Raw genomic sequence first — 11,558 nt, 5'->3', positions numbered from 1 at the left:
ACAGGTACAATTCAACATAAGGCCAGGCTGATTCATGCATACTAGAAACTTCCAAAATATTCTACAATACTTCAAAATTTAAAAAAAAAAACACTTAAACATTCAGCATAATGCCTTAAGCTGACTGTGGAGTATCATAAAATTTCCAAAAGTGATTTCTTGTATTCCACTGATTTCCTCGTCTCTTCCAATTGCTTCATAAATCTTTAATAATAATTATATTTTCCTAGGTTATTTGAGAAAGTCAAGCTCATGAGATTTTTAAAGGTTTTTTAAAGTTATGTATTCATAGTACAAGTTTTTGGAATCATTGACATTAATTATTTTTATTCAACCTTTATTGATATATTCGAATTTGATTGGTTGCTAAAGAAAACTTTAAAACACAACAATGACTCCAAATGGCACTGTTTACAGCAATAATGACCTAGGAATCATTGCACGTGGGATATAATGACCCGTTCATTATAATTAATGACCGCTAAAAATGACCTCCTAATCAAAAATTCCTTTTCGAGTGAAGTTAATTCATAAAATAATAATTATTTTAGAAGAGCAACATGTTTTTAAAATTGTGCATTGTCTGTTTTCCTTAACCATACAGAACGCAGTAAAATTTGATCGTTAACTTAAACAGTTTATTTTAAAATATCGTTACAATTCAGTTCAGTGGAATGTATAAGCGGCTCTGTAAAGAGTTGAATTCTGTGTTAAATTTTGACTATGTAGAAGAAAAGTAATCGTTAGTCATAGCAATATATGTCGCTATCAACCAAACATTGTTTTCATCAGTAATTCATGATGCAAAAACTTACACGGCTTATACATCATACATGTTATAGACGTCAATATTTATAAACAACTTCCCTACACGCAGTGTAACAAATCCCGATCCCGATCAAAAAAAGAATTGATAATAACTGTTAGAGATTCATACTTTTCAATATATATATATCGGTATAATGAAGCAACTGATTATCCTTTTTGAGTTTAAAATGATGAAATAAGGACCCTCGACCTGGTTCACTTAGTGACCTGCCCTGACTTCGGCTGCTACGCGGCCTCTGTCAGGTCAAAACCAAAGTTTAGTAGGCTGATACTTTACTAGTAAAGGGTTGCTACGATCTGTGTAAAATACTACACATATTGTTCTGTTAATTAAGTATTTTAGGATAGCGATCCAAAATCAAACATATATTCACATATATTCACGTAAAATCTTAGAAGGCTCTCTTTTATTCATTCATTTTAACCCTACTTTGAACCATTATGAAGATAATACGTTCAGTGAGGAATACAACTTTTCAAAAAAAATTGTCTAAAGATATTAGATATCTAATAAAATAAATTGTAATTGTTATTTTACATCACCAACAATTGAAAAAAAATAGGTACAATACAGGCTAATGAAACAGGTCATGTACTTAAGAGGACGCTCCTGTATTAAATGATACATATAATTGGGTATAATGTAAAACACACAGGTATCAAAAGATGATGTCCGTTTTCTCTATCATCAAATTCATCCTCATCCTAATATTGTGTCTAAAAACATTAAAGGTGCATAGACACAGATTTGAAGTTAACATTTTCTGTATAATATTAAAACTATAATCCAAAAAATTCAGAGTAAAAATGTTCGAAAGCAAAACCTGCACACAGTATATTTTCTGTCCATGCAGTGGGCAGATTGAAAACACCCGGTGAATCTCAAACCTTAACAATAACAGAGCTCCAGTTTGCTAAACTTCGTAGATAACACTAAGGGCAAAATGATGATACCTATGAAGTGGATTTGCTTTCTAACATTTGTACACTGAATGTACTTTGAATTCCAAAATATTCACGTGGAATTAAGTATTGTGTTATTTCACGAGAAGTACCATTCGCGAAATAAAGTTACTCATTTCTATTTCTATGATGGTAAAACAATGTTAAATCTCTTGATTAACCATCCATTTGCGAATTATTATTCTCGAGATTTAACGTTGAAGAGGCCTTCTGCGATAATAAGGACTCGCAAAAATAAGGAATCTAAATTAATTTATTTTTTTTAGACTAAAACTAGCTTCAATATTTTTCATTAATACATACTTGAAGTTATTTTTTTTATAATATCAAGACTCATTTATCATAATACATTTCACAGGAAAATATTTCTTAAATTTTATTTTATCTAAAGATTATAAAAATTTTAAATTTTTTGATGGGTTTGATTGACACAGTTTGCTTGATCCTTTCACAGTACAAACTTTAATTGCTTTCTAAATTCTTAGAAAAAGTGGTAAATTAAAGAAAACATATTAACTTCAAATCTTTTTCTATGAAAGTTTAAAAGAAACGTGAACAATAAACATCAAACAAAATCAGATCAGAAAAATCTAACAGTGTATGGTGATAAAAAATGATATACCTAAATATCAATTCTTATTACGTGTCTCAAGTACATACAGTACTGATAAGCGTTAGACGAGCGAGATAAAGAGAGTACGAATTACCCAGCCACCTCCGATACACGTTTTTTTTTTTTTTTTTATCAGCACACGTGTATGTTGTGTGCAAAGATCCTCCCTCTCCTTGACAAGTGCAGACCTTTTTCAGTAAGTGTTATATTGTATATGATTAACGTAGATTGTATTTGCTAAGTTAACTGCGAATACTATATACAGAGTTTTACACATTGATGTGACAATATTTACATTTCCAATGTCTTTGTCCGAGATAAAATTACCCAATGTAAATGTAATTGATTTCCTCATGAATGTTTTGGCGCGGTTCCAAAAAAAAAAACCACGTGCAGGGCGGGACAACACCTAGGAAGAAGCAGGCTTGGAGCCCGTTGATTGGCGGAATCAAAGCATGTGTAAATATAAGGAATAACTCTCAGATTTTTCGAATTCATGAAGATGATCAATGGATTGGCTTGTGTGATAATTTCATGCATAAACGCCTTCGGCGTTTGTGCAAATTATCACACAAGCCAATCCATTGATCACTTCATGAATTCGAAAAATAAGACAGTTATTCCTTAATTAGAAAGAAATACCTTTAGTTGATATTGATCCAGGTTTTAATTTTGTGAAATGAGGTGTACTTGATAGGTAGGTTAACGCCATTTTCGATATTTTAAAATTTTAATTGTAACACAGTTTTATTCAAATAATTTATTTCCATTAGAATACAGTGGAGCCTCATTATCCGGACGCTTTGGTTCCTAGTTAATTTGTACGGATATGTGAAGCGTCTGGAAACCTGAGTAACCAGTGAAATAAATCAATAAAGAAAATAAATAATCGGAGAAAAAAAAAACGTTAAAATTTTCGTTCCTTTACTGAAGCGACCGGATATCTAGGGGTCCACTGTATACTGTGATTGCTACAGTGTACCAGTGTTTGTACTTTATTGTATAAAAATGTTTTTTACGTTTGGCTATAGACTGAGAGGCCCAGGCCAGATTCTTCGTTATAATTAAGTAGTCCTTAGGGGGGGGGGAGGAAGGATTCAGCAGCTAAGTTGGACTGACTAAGGGAATGGTGGTGCGGAGAAGTTCTTGAGATTGGAGTTTACAATTTAAAGGGTAAGTTATACATACCAATTGTCCAGATTAAATATTTTTGTTATGTATTACTCACCCGGTAGTATAACTGAGGGTCCCAGGAAAAAACTTTCTTTATAAAGAAATGACCGTTTTAAGGTATCCGATCCATAATAGCCTCAGATTCAATGAATTTGAATGCATAACAGATATATATTGGTTGAATATTCAGTATTTGTAGACATAATCAATATGTTTTTGACTCAATGTGTAAGAGTGAAATGTGTCCTAATTTTTGACCGTGACCCTTCCTTGAAGATGTATCCCCCTTTGATTTTAATTAATAAAATTAATTTTTAAAACATCTATTAGGTGAAAAATTATTTTTAAATTGTTTTTCTATTCTTAATAATCATATGCATCTTTTCACCATAGCATATTTTTGATATTCATAGTATTTGAATTTTTATTTTAAAAAATTTGCTTTTTCCCATAGACATCAATACATTCTTAATTAATTAATTTCTGCTTAGATAATTATATTTTTGAAAATTTCTCCTGGTAAATCTTTTTCTACTCTAAACTGCTTTGAATTAATTTCGGAGTATTTAATATAGGATGGATATTTTTAAAAATTCAACCCCTCCCCCTCCCCTTTCAGTAAACTTTTCAGTTATGATCTGATTTGTGCTTTTTCCTAGCAGATTTGCTCAGGTAAGCGATGTGGCCCCAGGGCCTCTTGTTAATAAATGGAACAGCTGATTGATCAAACGAAGTTTTGCCATTTGTCTGAAAAAAAGAATTACCTGGGGGTCATTTGAATGTGTCGGCCAGGTTACAGGAAACAAACATATTTTTTAGGTCTCAGGTGAGCGATATGGCCCATGCGTCTTTTGTTAGCTCACCTGAGCCAAAAGGCTCAAGTGCTTTTCTTAACAAAGTTTGTCCGTTGTCTGTCATTGTTGTCGTCGTTCACTTTTCACTTTTTCATCTTCTTCTCAAGAAGCACTGGGCCAATTTCAACTAAACTTTCTACAAAGGATCCTCGGGTAAAGGTAATTCAAGTTTGTTAAAATGAAGGGCCATGTCCTCTTCGAAGGGGAGATAATTATGAATTAGTGAAAAAAAAATTGCATCTTTAGAAAATCTTCTACTCAAGAACCACTGGGCCAGGAATGATGAAACTGGTGGAACAACCTTTAGGTAGTGTAGATTCAAGTTTGTTCAAATCTTGACCCCTGGGCTTAGGGTGGGGCCACAGTGGGGTATCAAAATTTAACAAAGGAATACATTGGAAAGATCTTTATAAATCTTCATCTCAAAATTCAATGGGCCAGGAAAGATGAAACTTGTGTAAAAGCATCCTCAGGTAGCAAAGATTCAAGTTTGTACAAATCATGACCCCCGGGATATAGTGGGGCCACAATGGGATATCAAAGGTTAACATAGGAATACATATGAAATACCTTTAAAATTTTTCTACTCCAGAACCATTGGGCCAGGACAAATGAAACTTGTATAGATGCATCGTTTGGTAACGAAGATTCAAGTTTATTTAAATCAAGACCCCCATGGTAGGGTGGGGCCACAGTGGGATATCAAAATTTAACATAGGAATGCATAGAAAAATCTTTTAAAATCTTCTTCAGAACCACTGGGCCAGGAAAGATGAACCACTTTCAGAAGAATCCTCTGCAAGGAAAGATTTTATTTCTGTTCAAATTAAGACCCACGGGGGTAGGGTGAGGTCACAATTGGGTATCAAAGTTTAACATAGGAATACATAGGGAAATCATCATTGATGATTGATCATCAATTTAAAATACCGTATAAGTAGAATTTTTAGCGAGGATTTAATTTTGGCATTATTAGCGAGGATGCTGACATCGCTAAAATTGAATATCGGTAAAAATTAATTGCGAATTATTTGTAATATCTTTTTATGTTAGCATTTCAAAATCGCTAAAATTACTTCTCGCTAAAAATAAAATACCAGATTTTAGGTAGAAATCAGTAAATTTGCGTTTCGCTAAAATTTCCACTTATACGGTAGTAAAAAAGATAATGTAGATTTGGAATTCAGCAGAAAAGAGGAGCCATAAAGTGGATAATAAGAAAGGAATACAAAGGCTACATGTATATCAATAAAAAAATTCACTTATAAACAACAAAACAATAATGTGCTCAGGTGAGCGATATGGCCCATGGGTCTCTTGTTAGCTCACCTGAGCCAGAGGCTCAAGTGAGCTTTTCTGATCAAAATTTGTCCGTTATCTGTCGTTGTTGTCAACGTTAACTTTTTACATTTTCATCTTCTTCTCAAGAACCACTGAGCCAATTTCAACCAAACATGCCATAAAGTGTCCTTAGTTGTAGGGGATTGCAGTTTCTTCAAATGAAGGGCCACGCCCTCTTTGGAGGGGAGATATTTATGATTTTATGAAAAATTAATGGTATTGTAAAAAAAAATTCTTCTCAAGAACCACTTTGTCAAGAAAAATGAAACTCATGTGAAATCATCCTCAGGAAGTGTAGATTTAAGTTTGTTCATATCATTTCCCCCAGGGGTATGCTTGGGCCACAATGGCCGATCAAATTTTCACATTGGAATATATAGAAAAAAAATCTTTTAAAATTCTTAAGAACCATTGAGACAGGAAAGGTGGAATTCCTGTGAAACCATTTTTCAGGTAGTATAGATTTAAGTTTGTTCAGATCATGAACCATAGGGAGTACGATGGGGCCATAATGGAGATACAAAGGAATATATAGACAAAAATAAAATCTTCTCAAGAACCATTGAGACAGGAAAGATGAACGTCATGTGAAATCATCCTCAGGTAGTGTAGAATCAATTTTGTTAAAATTATGACCATCGGGGTTAGGATGAGGCCACAGTGGCCGATCAAAATTATACAAAGGATTGTACGAGGGTTGTCCCAAAAAGTCGTACACAGGGAACACAGTTTTGTTTCTTTTCGATAAAAAAAAATTCTCTTCCTTGTCATAGAGAAAAGTAACATTCTATGATCATGCATTTCAAGTTTCATCATGATATCACATTTAATAAGAAAATTATGAAAAAAATTCAAAAAGGATGTAAGTGTACATCGTCGCACAAAAGCAAACCTAATTTACGTCCCTTATATCGTCATGATCTCTTTTTCTGTTTCACACGCGTTCTTTAACATTCAATATTTTTTAAAGTGAAAAACAACTCTTGACTAAGGGATTTTCTTGAATTCACTACTGTCCGATTTTGTTTTTGTTCGTTTGTTTTTTTTAAAGCAGATTCAAATTTTAGTCGAACTTGAGTCGAAAGATCGCCTTACATTGTAGGCAGCAGAGAATATGCGTTGTTTGACGTCGTCCGTGGCACAGATCGTTCCCCATTGTCTGTGTTTAACAAACAATACTCTACTTCTTACATGCTGTAATTATTTTTTACATTTACAACTCTCATTGAATCTCATGCCATTTAAAAATAACTTCTCTATAAAATCTAGTGTGTAATGTCACTTTTGTACTCTTTTTTCTCGTCTCTGATGTATATAAACTATATATCCAAACCAATTTATTACATCTCCGTGTGCCAGTTACGCATTTAACATCGTCATTTTCATGAAACTCAATTCCAACAACAGTTTGAAAATCATGACATCAATCGTCTGTTTTTAATGCTATATATATGAAACTTTGACATATGATAAAAATTTCGATTTGGGTTTCACATCCCAATTTGAGTGCAATATTTTACGTAGTACTAAAGAAATAAAAGCAAATTTTAATAGTTATATACTTAAATTATTCCGAATTTTGTTCGTGCGCAGACAGACCTTATTGGCCATCATATAAATCGTCCTATTATTATAATTATAAAAGATATATATGTACAAATTCACAATTTTAAAGAACATTGAATATATTATGCCTATGCAAAATTTAGTTAGTATTGGTTGCATGTTTAAAAAAGTTATAAACATTGTCTACGACTTTTTGGGACAACCCTCGTATATAGGAAAAATCTTCTTTTAAGAATTATTGACAGGAAAGATGAAACTCATGTAAAATCATCCTTAGATAGTGTAGTGTAGTGTAAATTTGTTCAAATCATGATCCCTGGGGGTAGGGTGGGGCCACAATGGCCAATTAAAGTTTAACATAGGAATATGTTGAAAAACATTTTAAAACCTTCTTCTCAGGTACTGCTAAGCCATGATTAGTGATATTTATATGGAAGCATCCTCAGGTAGTGTAGATTTTAGTTTGTTCAAATCATAACCCCCAGGGGTAGGGTGGGGCCACGATGGGGGATCCAAGTTTTACATTTATAAAAATGTATTCAAAAAAATGATCTTCTTAAGAATAGCAAAGCCATGATTAGTGATATTCATATGGAGGCATCCTCAGGTAGTGCAGATTTTAGTTTGTTCAAATGAAAACCCACAGGGGTAGAGTGGGATCTCAATGGTGGATTTAAGTTTTACGTTAGGAAAGTGAATGGGAAAATCCCAAGAACAGAAAAGCTATGTTTAGTCATATTGACATGTAAGCATCTTCATGTATTGAAGATTTAAATTTGTTCAAATCATGACCCTTTGGGATAGGAAGGGAAACAACAGGGAATCAAATTCAAATTATGAATAAGTAATAAATACATTGTACATTTTACAGAATGGTACGTAATTCTAAGCTTAATCATGCATTTTTATTTCTATCCGTCTTAGGACGGGACGTATTATTGTAACGTGTCGAGCGGTATAATAATAACAATCGGGGGTCGTACCTTGTCAATTCACACACGTCTTGTATTCTCCGCTGCTTACACTGGAATGAATCGCTCTATAACGCATTTATATACCTTTTAAGGCAGATCTTAACACCCACAACTTAATAACTGAATCTGAATGATCACCATATAGATTTCCAGAATATAACATTATGATATAGGCTTTTATGTTCGTCTGTCCAGCTGTCCGTCTGTCCATTCGTGTCCGGCTCATAACTTCAATACTATTAGGCCTAGGATTATCAAACTTTGTCATTTGGTACTTCTTGGGTAGACGATGTGTCGCCTACAAAAGGTACGTCGATCTTACCTTTAATAAAGATGCTACTGAAATAGACAGTGTGTCAGGCACAAAAAGTAGGTCGCTCTAACCTTTAATAAAAATGCTATGGCCAAATATGGAAAAAATCTAGTCTGGCTCACAACCAGAAAACTATCAGACCTAGAGCTATCAAACTTGACAAAAGTATACGTCTTTGGTAGGTGTGCGGCGACCTATTTCAAGATCACTGTGACCTATATTTAAGTGAATATTTTTAGAAACTAAGTCCTAAAAAATCAGAGCTGCCAACCCTTACGATTTTGGCGTAAGTCTTACGAAATTAGCATCTATAATACGCCTTACGATTTCTCTCCATATTCTTCCGATTTCGGCTTTTCTCGATCAAAGTTTATAATACCGGAATTTTCATAGCTGGCAAACAACAGTTTCTACTATTATAATTAAATATTCATAATCCTTACAATGCTTGCTTGTGTTGTTGCTTCGGTTTTAGAAGGCCGATTGTTTTCATGTCAATGTTTCAAAGTAAACAAAATAGAAACATGCCTCAAATTGTGTCCATTACATGTCTATTTACAAAATATCTTCAGCGACTTGAGGTTAGGCGGTCCCCGGACCCTGCCTTACTATTTGTCATTTCAGAATGTTGGCAGCTCTGAAAAATGTAATATATATATATATATATATATATATATATATATATATATATATATATATATATATATATATATATATATATATATATATATATATATATATATATATGTATAATACATATTAAAAAGTGTTAAATCAAGTAAAAACTTATTTTTTCATCATATGTTTTACAGCATGATCAGAAACAAATGTCAGTGTTAATTAGAGGAATATAAATTGTCCCATGGGCATAATTATCAAGCACTAATAAAGAAAAATTTTGATAGCAGAAATTCGCATGTCAAATTAGAGAGATATTAATGAGTTTAATGTGAGGAGCTAACTGGTAGAGCATCAATTTTATGTATATCCCTTTGGGAAGTGGGCTAATGGACAGCCAGCCTGTTGGATTAAAAATAGCTCTTGTTGGCTAGCCTAAGTTTTAAAATGAATTTGACGAAGAGTAATTAAAACTAATTTGATATTGCATAAAAACTAATAATCTGATGCTATTTAACATTAATTGATTAAAAACTAATTTTATGGGGTTTGGTTGAATCAGCATGCCTACTGTCCATATGAATTAAATATGAAACCTGTCTGACTTTAAATATGAAAAAAATCATTGAGTATTTTATGTTTTTTACAAGTGTTTTAGGATAGAAAGTGCAGATTCATTAATATCTTTGGAGTAGTGAGTACACAAGCATCCAGTCAAAGATTAATTAATGAGTTCATTGTAGGAAGGCTAGCTGTCTTAATCATTTCTTTAGAGCATCTCTGATCAAGCAGTTTTATCTATAACCTTTGGGAATTAGACAGAAGATCTGGTGGACAGTTTATAGCATGTCATTTGATGGCCAGCCATTGTTTTTAAAATTAATTTGGTATAGATTAAGTTGTTGAGACTAATTTCATATTGTATAATATGATGGGCATTTGACGAAGTCCAGCATAACCAGTATAGAAATCTATCAATGGTGTAATATTTGTTATAATTTATGCCCACAGCACAAGGAATCTAGTTAAACAATATTGTAAGTAATGGAAAAATCTTGGAAATCTTAGAATCAAGTTAACATGATCTTTTTGCACTCTAAAATGTTTAAGATAATTATAATTTTTTGATGGGCATATCAAGCTGTGGTGTTGCACTTTATTTACATTTTTTTCATTTTTGCCTATACTTTTTGGATACATATGGGGTATCCCTTTGTATCCAAAAAGTGAAGTTGTTAATCAAGGTGTATTCAATGTTTTTTGCAGTTAATTTTTCAAGTCCACAAAAACAATTCAAACTCAAACTTGATAAAAAAGATATGAAGCAGAATGTTCCTCCATACCATTCAGAAAATGCAGCTGATGATTGGGAAAAGATGGAACCAGTTGATAAAGAGGCCAATGCAACTGAAGCATCAAATAGTGGACAGATATCACATGATGATATCGACATTAAAACCACCCCATCCCATGAACCACAGGGGGCCACATCACCAGAAAATGTAGCAGATGTACTGAAGGAAAGCAAAGATATTCCTCATCGTTCAGAAATTTTTGGAAATTTGCAGATTGGTGCAGAAGACATGTCAGATGATCCTGAGAAAAAATTACCATGACTGACTTTGCAGGGCAGTGTTCATATTATGCCTCACACCAGATTTTTCTGAGTCCCCGGGCCTTCTTCATTCTGGTGCTGAATATGGAGAAGATTGATTGATTGATTGTATATTGTTTAACGTCCCTCTTGAGAATTTTTCACTCATATGGAGACGTCACCGATGCCGGTGAAGGGCTTCAAATTTAGACCTATACTCGGCACTCAGGGCCATTGAGCAGTGAGGGTTCTTTATCGTGCCAACGCCTACCGTGACACGGGACCTACGTTTTTAAGGTCATATCCGAAAGACCCGTGACTTTCACTTCTGGTGCCGAGCGCTTGGCGAAGGAACAGTCACTACCTATGTTTACGTCTTAGGTATGACGCGGCGCCGCGATCGAGAATCGAACCCGGGCCTCCCGATCACGAAGCGAACGCTCTACCACTAGGCTACCGTGACCGGTGAATATGGAGAAGAAGTTTGATGATAAGGTTGGAGAAGAAGTGTGCTGTCAGGAAGGCTCCATTTATGGGGAATGGACAAATAGAGGTTGTATAGTTACTATGAAATGACATTTATAAGCAATCTATCTATTTTAGCTCATCTAAGCTTAAAGCTCAAAATATATTTTCTAATCACATTGTGTCTAGTATCCCTCTGTATGACTATTTGAAAAAAAATTCTAAAAAAAATGTTATTTTCAACTTGAAGTTTTTC

At 33.6% G+C, this 11,558-nt stretch overlaps 1 long non-coding RNA gene across 1 annotated transcript; it reads left to right on the top strand.

Annotated features, from left to right (window-relative positions):
* Window positions 1-2,552: 2,552 nt before the first annotated feature.
* LOC134276277 (uncharacterized) lies at window positions 2,553-10,911 on the top strand. Its single transcript, XR_009994015.1, has 3 exons — window positions 2,553-2,600; window positions 3,436-3,577; window positions 10,510-10,911. It is a non-coding gene; the product is annotated as an uncharacterized LOC134276277 (long non-coding RNA).
* The last annotated feature ends 647 nt before the right edge of the window (window positions 10,912-11,558 follow it).

This window comes from Saccostrea cucullata, unplaced genomic scaffold (assembly GCF_032062105.1).
Source record: "Saccostrea cucullata isolate Sc308-1 unplaced genomic scaffold, CSIRO_AGI_Scuc_v1 ctg8911, whole genome shotgun sequence".
NCBI lineage: Eukaryota > Metazoa > Mollusca > Bivalvia > Ostreida > Ostreidae > Saccostrea > Saccostrea cuccullata.
Note: the sequence above shows the minus strand (reverse complement) of the source record. Positions and strands in the feature narration are given on the sequence as shown.